This window comes from Lissotriton helveticus, chromosome 1_1 (genome assembly GCF_964261635.1).
Source record: "Lissotriton helveticus chromosome 1_1, aLisHel1.1, whole genome shotgun sequence".
NCBI lineage: Eukaryota > Metazoa > Chordata > Amphibia > Caudata > Salamandridae > Lissotriton > Lissotriton helveticus.
The window spans coordinates 667,904,526-667,914,850 of NC_136057.1; the positions used below are offsets into that span (position 1 = coordinate 667,904,526).

General features: G+C 47.7%; 1 pseudogene; it reads right to left on the bottom strand.

Annotated features, from left to right (window-relative positions):
- Positions 1–2,535: 2,535 nt before the first annotated feature.
- On the bottom strand, positions 2,536–3,278 carry LOC144762628 (centromere protein N-B-like; annotated as a pseudogene).
- Between the last annotated feature and the right edge of the window lie 7,047 nt (positions 3,279–10,325).

Here is a 10,325-nt window from a genome sequence, read left to right on the forward strand (position 1 = left end):
CTACCTTGCACCCTTCTCCCCTCTGCCTTGCCCCCCCCTCCCCCTCCCCGCGGACACCCATTGTGCTTCTAACAAGAGTGCTTACCTGAGGGCCCCATTTTGCTGCCTCATCCCTTCTCATATGAGCTTTGCCCTTGAGAATGCTCTCTCTGGGGGCCCCCACCCCCACCCTTATCAGGGTCCTGACTCTGAGCAGTGCTCTGTGCTGCCTCCTACTCTCTGGGGTCCCCACCCCATGCTTGTCCCCGTCTCTTCTCCTTTCTTGTGGGGTAGGCTTTACTTATGGGGAGGAGAGAGTGGCGGCCGGGCTCTGAGCTGCCTCAGAGGAGCAGCGTAGACTGCTGTCTCTGGGGCCCCCACCCCATCCTTGTCCCTGTCTCTTCTCTTGTGGGGTGGGGCCCCCACCCCCACCGCCATCCTTGTCCCTGTCTCTTCTCTTCTCTTGTAGGGCCCCACCCCATCCTTGTCCCTGTCTCTTCTCTTCTCTTGTAGGGCCCCACCCCATCCTTGTCCCTGTCTCTTCTCTTCTCTTGTAGGGCCCCACCCCATCCTTGTCCCTGTCTCTTCTCTTTTTTTATGGGGTGCCACCTTTGTCCCTGTCTTCTCTTGTGGGGTGGGGCCTCCACCCCACCTTTGTCCCTGTCTTCTCTTGTGGGGTGGGGCCTCCACCCCACCTTTGTCCCTGTCTTCTCTTGTGGGGTGGGGCCTCCACCCCACCTTTGTCCCTGTCTTCTCTTGTGGGGTGGGGCCTCCACCCCACCTTTGTCCCTGTCTTCTCTTGTGGGGTGGGGGCCCCACCCCATCTTTGTGCCTACCCCACCTTTGTCCCTGTCTTCTCTTGTGGGGTGGGGGCCCCACCCCATCTTTGTGCCTACCCCACCTTTGTCCCTGTCTTCTCTTGTGGGGTGGGGCCTCCACCCCACCTTTGTCCCTGTCTTCTCTTGTGGGGTGGGGCCCCCACCCCATCTTTGTGCCTGTCTTCTCTTGTGGGGTGGGGCCCCCACCCCACCTTCCCTGTCTTCTCTTGTGGGGTGGGGGCCCCACCCCATCTTTGTGCCTGTCTTCTCTTGTGGGGTGGGGCCTCCACCCCACCTTCCCTGTCTTCTCTTGTGGGGTGGGGGCCCCACCCCACCTTTGTCCCTGTCTTCTCTTGTGGGGTGGGGGCCCCACCCCATCTTTGTGCCTGTCTTCTCTTGTGGGGTGGGGCCCCCACCCCACCTTTGTCCCTGTCTTCTCTTCTGGGGTGGGGCCCCACCCCACCTTCCCTGTCTTCTCTTGTGGGGTGGGGGCCCCACCCCATCTTTGTGCCTGTCTTCTCTTGTGGGGTGGGGGCCCCACCCCACCTTTGTCCCTGTCTTCTCTTGTGGGGTGGGGGCCCCACCCCATCTTTGTGCCTGTCTTCTCTTGTGGGGTGGGGGCCCCACCCCACCTTTGTCCCTGTCTTCTCTTGTGGGGTCGGGGCCCCACCCCATCTTTGTCCCTGTCTTCTCTTGTGGGGTGGGGCCCCCACCCCATCTTTGTCCCTGTCTTCTCTTGTGGGGTGGGGCCCCCACCCCACCTTTGTCCCTGTCTTCTCTTCTGGGGTGGGCTTTGCTTGTGGAGAGAAGAGAGTGGCGCCGGGCTCTGTGCTTCCTCAGAGGAGCAGTGGAGACTGCTGTCTCTGGGGCCCCCACCTCACCCCACCCTTGTCCCGGGCCTGCCTCCGGCTCTGACTGAAGAGAAACAATGTTGATACTTTGTTTCTCTTTAGTCAGAGGGAGGGGGCCAGGGGCTCGGAGCAGGCAGCAGGCTGCACCTGCTTCAGTCACAGAGGGAGAGAGGCTTTGCGTTAGCGCAAGCCTCTCACAGCTTTTAGAAGAGCTGAGGGGGCTGGGGGGCCCCCTTAATTAACTGAACAGAGTGTGGCCCCCCCGCACCGCGGGGGCTGCGGGGGCTGCGGGGGCGTTTGTTACGCCCCTGGTGCGCCGCATTTACAATGCGGCACACCATGGGGCAAAAACGGCACAGATGCGTGACGCATCTGTGCCGTAAAGGTGGCGCATTGCTGGAGTTGCGTCGCAAGCGCGACGCAGCTCCAGCAAGGCTCGGGGGTGCCCTATCTGACCAATGCTGCGTCAAGACCTACGCCTGCTTCAAGCAGGCGCAGGGTTTTGACGCAGCATTGGCCTGAAAGTGACTGAGTGAAATCTTATAGATTTCACTCAGCCACTTTTGCGAGGCGCACCTGCCCCGGAATGCCCACAAGTGGCGCAGGGCTTTACAACGTGACGCATCTACCTAGATGCGTCACGTTGTAAATGGGTCATAGGGATGCGCCACGTTTACGCCGCAGTTGCGTGACGCAAACGTGGCGCATTACCAACATAAATCTGCCCCCTAGAGCTTTTATTTCTCTGCGCACAAACTGAACGTAGCATGTAGGATAAGAAGCAGCTGTGAAGCGATCACACTCAATGTCTGTTTAACCACCAGTGTTGGTTTATCACTTTAGCTGTACAATGGTCTCAGTAGAAAATTACCATAAAATGAAGCTCGTCATGAGTCAGGTATTGCCATGGAAGATACAATTCTTTTTTCTCCAATGTTAAAATGGTTTCTGGCCTTGCTGGGTATGCATGTTAATAATTGTGAAAGTGGGGCTTCTGCAATACCAGACAGAGCCAATAATTTTAAAGACTCTAGAAGATGTGGACTGGAAAACTTGACAACACAGCGAAAAGGATCTTCTTTGTGAGATAAAGTGCCATTGTCACTTGGGTCTATGAACATTGTTTCAAGCTTATAGTGGGCAAATTCAAGTTTTGGCTGAGGCCCTTCACCAAATACTTCTTTCGTCCAATTCAGTATCCTTTCCTTCTCATTCTTGTTCTCATATGTTACTTTTGGATCCACTGGTTCTGGAGCAGCTTTTATTTACTTGGACGGTTTTGAGGAGTGGGTCTGAAAGGACTGATGGCATCGTTTAAAGACAATCTGTTTAAGGGAATCCAGACAACGACTGCTGTGTTCCATCTCTTGGATCTGGCTGTATTTTGTAGCAATCACCAAAGCCTGACAAAGATATACTCTGTAACTGCTTCGAAGACCGGTGATGAACACATAAGGAGTCTGCGAGTGTAGACAACAAAGGTAGAGATGTACTGATTGGGCCTCTTGGAGTGTGTACCCCATGCAATTCGAATCCATTGTGCTTTGTCAAACTCCTTAAACTGGGCAGTTACATTTGTAACAGACTTCACATTTTTTTAAAATTGACGTTTAAAGTCAGTCACGTCAAAGAATATAGGGGCATAATATCAAGACTGGGAGATAAAAATTATCGCCGCTTTATCGGCAGGAAACTGCCGCTAAAGTGGCGATAATGGGCTTGATAATATGCCCTAGAGAATTCCCATAGAAGCCCAGATTAGATGTCTAACCTGGGTTTCTATGGGAATTCACAAGGGCATATTATCAAGCCCATTATCGGCACTTTAGCGGCAGTTTCCTGCCGATAAAGCGTCGATAATGTTGTCGCCCAGGCCCTGAGTCTCCTCATCTGGAGCCTTGGACCGCTGATAAAGATTTCAATGTTTATTGTTACACCTGAGGTGATTTGAAACCATATCAAGAGCTGCTGCATGGTCCCCAGATGCTGGAACTTCCTCACTAAACTGAAGAATCTGCTGGATAAGCATCTCCTTTCCACGCATTGTCAATGTTTCCAGCTATCTGTCAGTTAGAAACCCCCATGCTTTCAGCAGGGGCATGATCTGGCCAAGAGAGCACTTGAGCAAAGTCCTTCATATGAATTCCGCAATCAATTCATCCATCATTGGGGTGAAAGTCTGATTTCTTGCTTCGTCGTGTTGACCAGATACTATGTGTGTCAGGAAGGCTACAATATGACTTCCTCTGTTGCATCTTCCGAGTGCATACGTAGGCACGGATACACCATGGGCCTGCCATAAGAGACCCCGGCCACAAAAGAGAAGGACGAGCGTAGCTGAGGAGGACATCTTGAGCACAAACTAGCAGTCGCATTGTCTTGGCTTCTGGGGAAGGTTTGGCAAAGGCAATAGATTTCACTTTTAAAATGCATGTGCCAACTTTTCGGTAAGCCTTATGTGTTTTTTGTGTTGGTGTTGTGATACTCATTATCTTATATTTTAACTTTACCACTCCAAAATGGCTGTTGGCCATCTTGGAACGTCAGTGTAAAAAAGCTAAAATAGCCACTTGTGTGTCACGAGGCATAAATGTGCTTATATGCAAAAAGCAGCCATCTTCGAAAGGTCAGAAAATGCATCTTTACAGTCCTGAAGCCATTTTAAAATAGACAATGGAAATTCGACATAAGTTAAACCCTATATTTGACTAAACTCACACCTGCTCAGCACTAGGATGCCCTCCCAGGTGATTGTATGCTCTATAAATCTACATAAAATAACATATTTATGAATGTTGAAGAACGGGTGGGGAGCACTGGGTGAGTGAGTGGGAGGAAGTGGGAATTGAAGCCAGTGTATGTGAACGAGGAAAAACATTATTTTTAGAATATCCACATCTGCAAAATGCTATATCAATGCTGAAGGGAAGCTCTGTTAGCCTGTGCCTAAAGCCAATTGATCTACAGTAGCCAATGGCTGAAAGGAGCTGGCCAAAAGCCCTTTTCTGTATATGCATCTGTATTTATATATATATTCACTGAAAAAACCATAGGTTATAGACCATATATAGTTAGGAATTAGCATTTAAAAACCTTATTTTACTCACACAAAACCATTGAAATTCCATATATAGTTAGTTGCACTAACTATATATCGCGCACCCGCAATCCACTGCTGATGATGTCACATATTACATCATTCATGACATGGTCAGTGACATCACTGATGACATCACTGATGACATCTCAAATGACATCACTGATGACATCATCCAGTGACTGTGTGTTTCTGAAAAGTTTAAATATGTTTTACATATTGAAGAATGAGTAGATGTAGAAGTGTCTGGATGAAGGATTTAGTAGGTGCGTGACTGACTGTATGAGTGAGTGATTAAATGTGTCTCACTGAGTGCATGGGTTAGTGACTAAACTGTCTTAATTTGTGCATCATTATGTCTGTTGTTCTGTAAACTGCTGCATGTGTTGGTCAGTAGCTATATGAGTAACTATATGGGTTATTGATTGATTGCCCAAGTATTTGTATGGGAGACAGAGTGTGTGTGTGGCTGGCTGGGAGGTGTGTGACTCTGTGCAGATCAATGTGTACTTGTATCAATGATTGTATAAGAGAGTAAGTATGTGTTAGTATATGTTTCAAAATGTAAGGTGCTCTATGTTTAACTGTATAGATTAGAAAATGGAAGTGTGATTGATTATTTACAGGACTGACTAGGTGTGTGAGTAACTCCATGGATGAGTGACAGAGTGTGAGAGTCTGTATAGGTGTATGAGTGCATATGATAGTGTTGTAAAGATGAGTGATTGTATGTATGAATGATTGTATGGGTAAATGAGTGAATGTGTGTGTAAACATAGGAATCACTGAGTGCGTATGTAGTAACTAGTATTGGTGTGTCAATGGTTTCAAAAATTATACTCTGTATTTAACACTGGGTGTAACAGAGGTTATATTAAAGTGTGAGGAGATGCATTGTATTGTCACATGAATGATATCATCAGTGATGTGGTCATTGATGTCAAATGAGATGTCATCAGTGATGTCATCAGTGATGTCATTTGAGATGTCATCAGTGATGTCATTTGAGATGTTATCAGTGATGTCATTTGAGATGTCATCAGTGATGTCATCAGTGATGTCATTTGAGATGTCATCAGTGATGTCATCAGTGATGTCACTGACCATGTCATGAATGATGTAATATGTGACATCATCAGCAGTGGATTGCGGGTGCGCGATATATAGTTAGTGCAACTAACTATATATGGAATTTCAATGGTTTTGTGTGAGTAAAATAAGGTTTTTTAAATGCTAATTCCTAACTATATATGGTCTATAACCTATGGTTTTTTCAGGGAATTTTCAAGGTTTTGTAAATGCTAATTCCTAACTATATATGGTCTATAACCTATGGTTTTTCCAGTGAATTTCAATGTTTTTTTAATAGCAAATATCATAAGCTGTCGAATGTCAAGTACGTGGTAAGTGAAAACATTTTCGTGTTTATGCACACTGATCTGCTTTGAATGGTGCCCCCCCCCCTCATTTCTATTAGGAGTACTCTCTCTTTGCACATAGTGAAGGGTAGTTAACGCAGGCCTTTGCCCCCGTTGTAATACGTCGTGCCTGCTTCTCTCTCCATTTGATTGATTGTTATCCAAGTATTTACTGTTTTAGAATTGGTTCTCTTTGGTTCATTCTCTATTTACAAACAAACACAGAGTCGCAATACTCTGTTTAGTCTTTGCAGATAACGAAAAATCGTGTAAAAAAAAAAGAAAAGGAATCGAGCAAAATCAGTAGGCCACTAATGGGATCTCTTTTTGACCTCGCTAAAATAGAAACATTAGGAACAACCCCTCATGACAAATACAAAACTAGTGAGATGAACTGAACTCCACACAATGATGGCTGCAAAACAGATCGGCTCCGCCACCCACCCCGCCCAAAATAACGATAAAGAGCGGCTGCCATGATTGGTTGCGGAATGGCCACGACGGAGCTACGAAATGGTGCTGCTCTCATGCTAACCCCAGCTTCAGTCTGAAACATCCAGAAACACTGTAGACTACCAATTCGATCAGTTCCGGTAGCGCCCCAATGTAACCCGGTAGAGAAGAACTAGCCCTCCCCTCTTTGACTGATGGTTCTTGTTGCCTGTCCCTTCTGTTGTCATTTAACAGAACTATTTAGCCTGCTGAAAGGGGTTGTGTTCCGACCGCTGGTTGGTGGAGACATTTTGACTATATTCTGGACCTGCGTTGTCGCGTAATGCGTTATATGACGCGCCGCGTTAGCGCATCCGGAAGTCATCCGGGGCTCGCAGCGCGTAACGTAAGCATAACAAGTCATGTGACTTGTTAATAAAACTTTTCATTGGTTCATTTTACTTTTCTTATTCTAATGATGAAAGGCTTGGTCATATGACCTAAAAATTACGCTTTTTATTACTTCCGAACATTATTTTTTCTTAAATATATGTTATAATGTTCCAGGCTAATGTACTTTCCCGGAAAATTTACAACTGTCCTGCAAGTAAAATATATTCTTTTTTCGAGAAAAAGAGCGTTTCTTCGTCCCATGACGGAGCCGTTGAGCAAAAGAGGGTCGACCTGCTGTCTTAGTCGCCGATACGCCTAAATATGAGATTCTTATCGATCACTTTATGTTGCAGGAGTAGAAAACACAACAGCCCTTGACCATTTATCTTTACTGCGTTCCTTCGTATTATACCTTTTACCCTTCATGTAATTGGTCTGCTTTATTTCACTTGCCTTTTAATGATTCTAAAACAGTGACTATTATTAAAAACTTTACCAATGTATATACTACTACCATGTTTTCTTTTAAAAATCTTTATTGTGAAAATTTCATTATACAAATACGAGCCTATAACCACGTGGGCCGGCCACGGAGCAAACTGTAATCGTATATGATGAGTAGACATTTACACTGTAGAGGAACGTAACGGGCGGGCCATTAGGTTGCAAGAACTAAGGTGTCTAACAGTTACGGAATCGGTGGACGTACATTTTATAATTAAAATACGACAGGGCCAGTTACAATAAAATTATCTAGATATACATTTGCGGGCAAGTACCATGGGTGACGTAATCAATAACACATCAGAACTTAATATCAATAGGGATGTCGAAATATTCAATCAATTCTCGTCCCCGCCCGCCATGTGCTTCAAAACTGCATACGTATCTCGTGATTTCAAGGTTCTGCAACCAGTACACAACAAGGAGTTACGAGTCCCATTTATTCCGGCGCCATTTTGGGCGAGGACGGGCAGGTCCAGGATATAGTCAAAATGTCTCTACCAACCATCGACTATGATGATGTTCATATGCTGTATTTATTAGAGTAACACTCATCTGTCCACATGAAATTAATTTGCCACAATCTAAACATGTCATTTTAATCTTTCCAAAGTTCTTCTAAATATTTGGGACCGTTTCCCTTGCCTCTGATGCTGTCAGTGCCACTTCTTTGATGAATGTACTAGCAGGTCAGGGGTTCTCCTCCAAATCTCTCTTTTATGCAGCACTATAATTAATTGGTGCCACCTCTCCATATGACGATGCATGGTATAGTTACCATAACTATATTTTTTTTTCGGTTCCTCTGGAGAGTTCATCGTGGCAGATGAAGCGTGTAACGTACCGGGCATTTACCTTTTTTTGCATGTACAGGAAAAGAAAAAAAAATCGAGCGTCCGAGTTCTAAGGTGTCCCAGGGCCATTTTAGTGGACCAGGCCCAAATCCAAAGAACAGGCCGCCATTTTGAGAGTCCTGTTGCAGCCGCCTGTCGCTGTAGCATCAAGAGCAGCCGAAACTCAGCTGAATGGCAACTGAAACGGTAAAGGGGCGCCCCACTACAGCAGACGAGCCTCCACCTAGGAAGGCCCGTTCATGTAGCCTCCCCCCCCCCCTTCGGGCACCCCACGCCGTTATTCGGAGCAGTATTGTAGGATGGCCACACCAGTGCGGCAACTTGCTAGACATCACCTCGGTGGTAACCGAATCTCAGCGCCTTGTGGTGTCTTCTATTCAGAAAACATTGTTGTGCTGCCTTCGACCTATTCGCCGCAAGTGCGCACGCAACTCAGCTGCATAGCTTGCTAGACACCACCTCGGTGCTAACCGAATCTCAGCGCCTTGTGGTCTCTTCTATTCCAAAAATATTGTTGCGCTGCCTTTGGCCCCATTCGCACATCGGTCCGCTACTGCCGCCATCTCACAGGCCAACGGGGCGCCCCACGCCGACTTTCAGCATTGTAGGATGGCCACACCAGTGCACCTTACTAGACACCACCTCGGTGCCATCCGGATCTTGGCATCTCAGCGCCTTGTGGTGTCTTCTATTCAGAAAATATTGTTGCGCTGCCTTTGGCCCCATTCGCACATCGGTCCGCTACTGACGCCATCTCACAGGCTAATGGAGCGCCCCACGCCGAGTTTCAGCATTGTAGGATGGCCACACCAGTACAGCAACTTGCTAGACATCACCTCGGTGCCATCCGGATCTTGGCATCTCAGCGCCTTGTGGTGTCTTCTAGTCAGAAAATATTGTTGCGCTGCCTTTGGCCCCATTCGCACATCGGTCCGCTACTGACACCATCTCACAGGCCAACAGGGCGCCCCACGCCGACTTTTACCATTGTAGGATGGCCACACCAGTGCCACAACTTGCTAGACACCACCTCGGTGCCATCCGGATCTTGGCATCTCAGCGCCTTGTGGTGTCTTCTATTCAGAAAATATTCTTGCGCTACCTTTGCCCCATTCACACATCGGTCCGCTACTGACGCCATCTCACAGGCTAATGGGGCGCCCCACGCCGAGTTTCAGCATTGTAGGATGACCACACCAGTACAGCAACTTGCTAGACATCACCTCGGTGCCATCCGGATCTCGGCGCCCCACTGCAGATGAAGTGCCTCTCAACTATGAAACCACCACGGTGACATCCGGATCTTGGCGCCTTGTGCTGGTTCCGGCCTATTCACACATCGGTCCGCTACTGACGCCATCTCACAGGCCAACGGGGCGCCCCACGCCGACTTTCAACATTGTAGGATGGCCACACCAGTGCGGCAACTTACTAGACACCACCTCGGTGCCATCCGGATCTTGGCGCGTTGTGCTGCCTTCGGCCTATTCGCACATCGGTCCACTACTGACGCAAACTCACAGGCCAACGGGGCGCTCCACGCCGACTTTCAGCATTGTAGGATGGCCACACCAGTGCTGCAACTTGCTGGACACCACCTCGGTGCCATCCGGATCTTGGCGCGTTGTGTTGCCTTCGGCCTATTCGCACATCGGTCCGCTACTGACGCCGCCTCACGTGCCAACGTATTTTCTCCGCATTTTATACCCTATGCCGCATAACAGGTCATGTGACTTGTTTATAAAACTTTTCATTGGTTCATTTTACTTTTGGTTTCCTAATGATGGAAGGCTTGATCATATGACCTAAAAACAACACTTTTCATTGGATGAAAACTTTTTTTTTTCCCAAACGATGAAAGCCCCACCTTGTTTCTGGATGTTTCAGACTGAAGCTGGCGTCAGCATGAGAGCACCACCATCTCGTAGCTCCGTCGTGGTCATTCCGCGAGCAATCATGGCAGCCGCTCCCCACCAGAA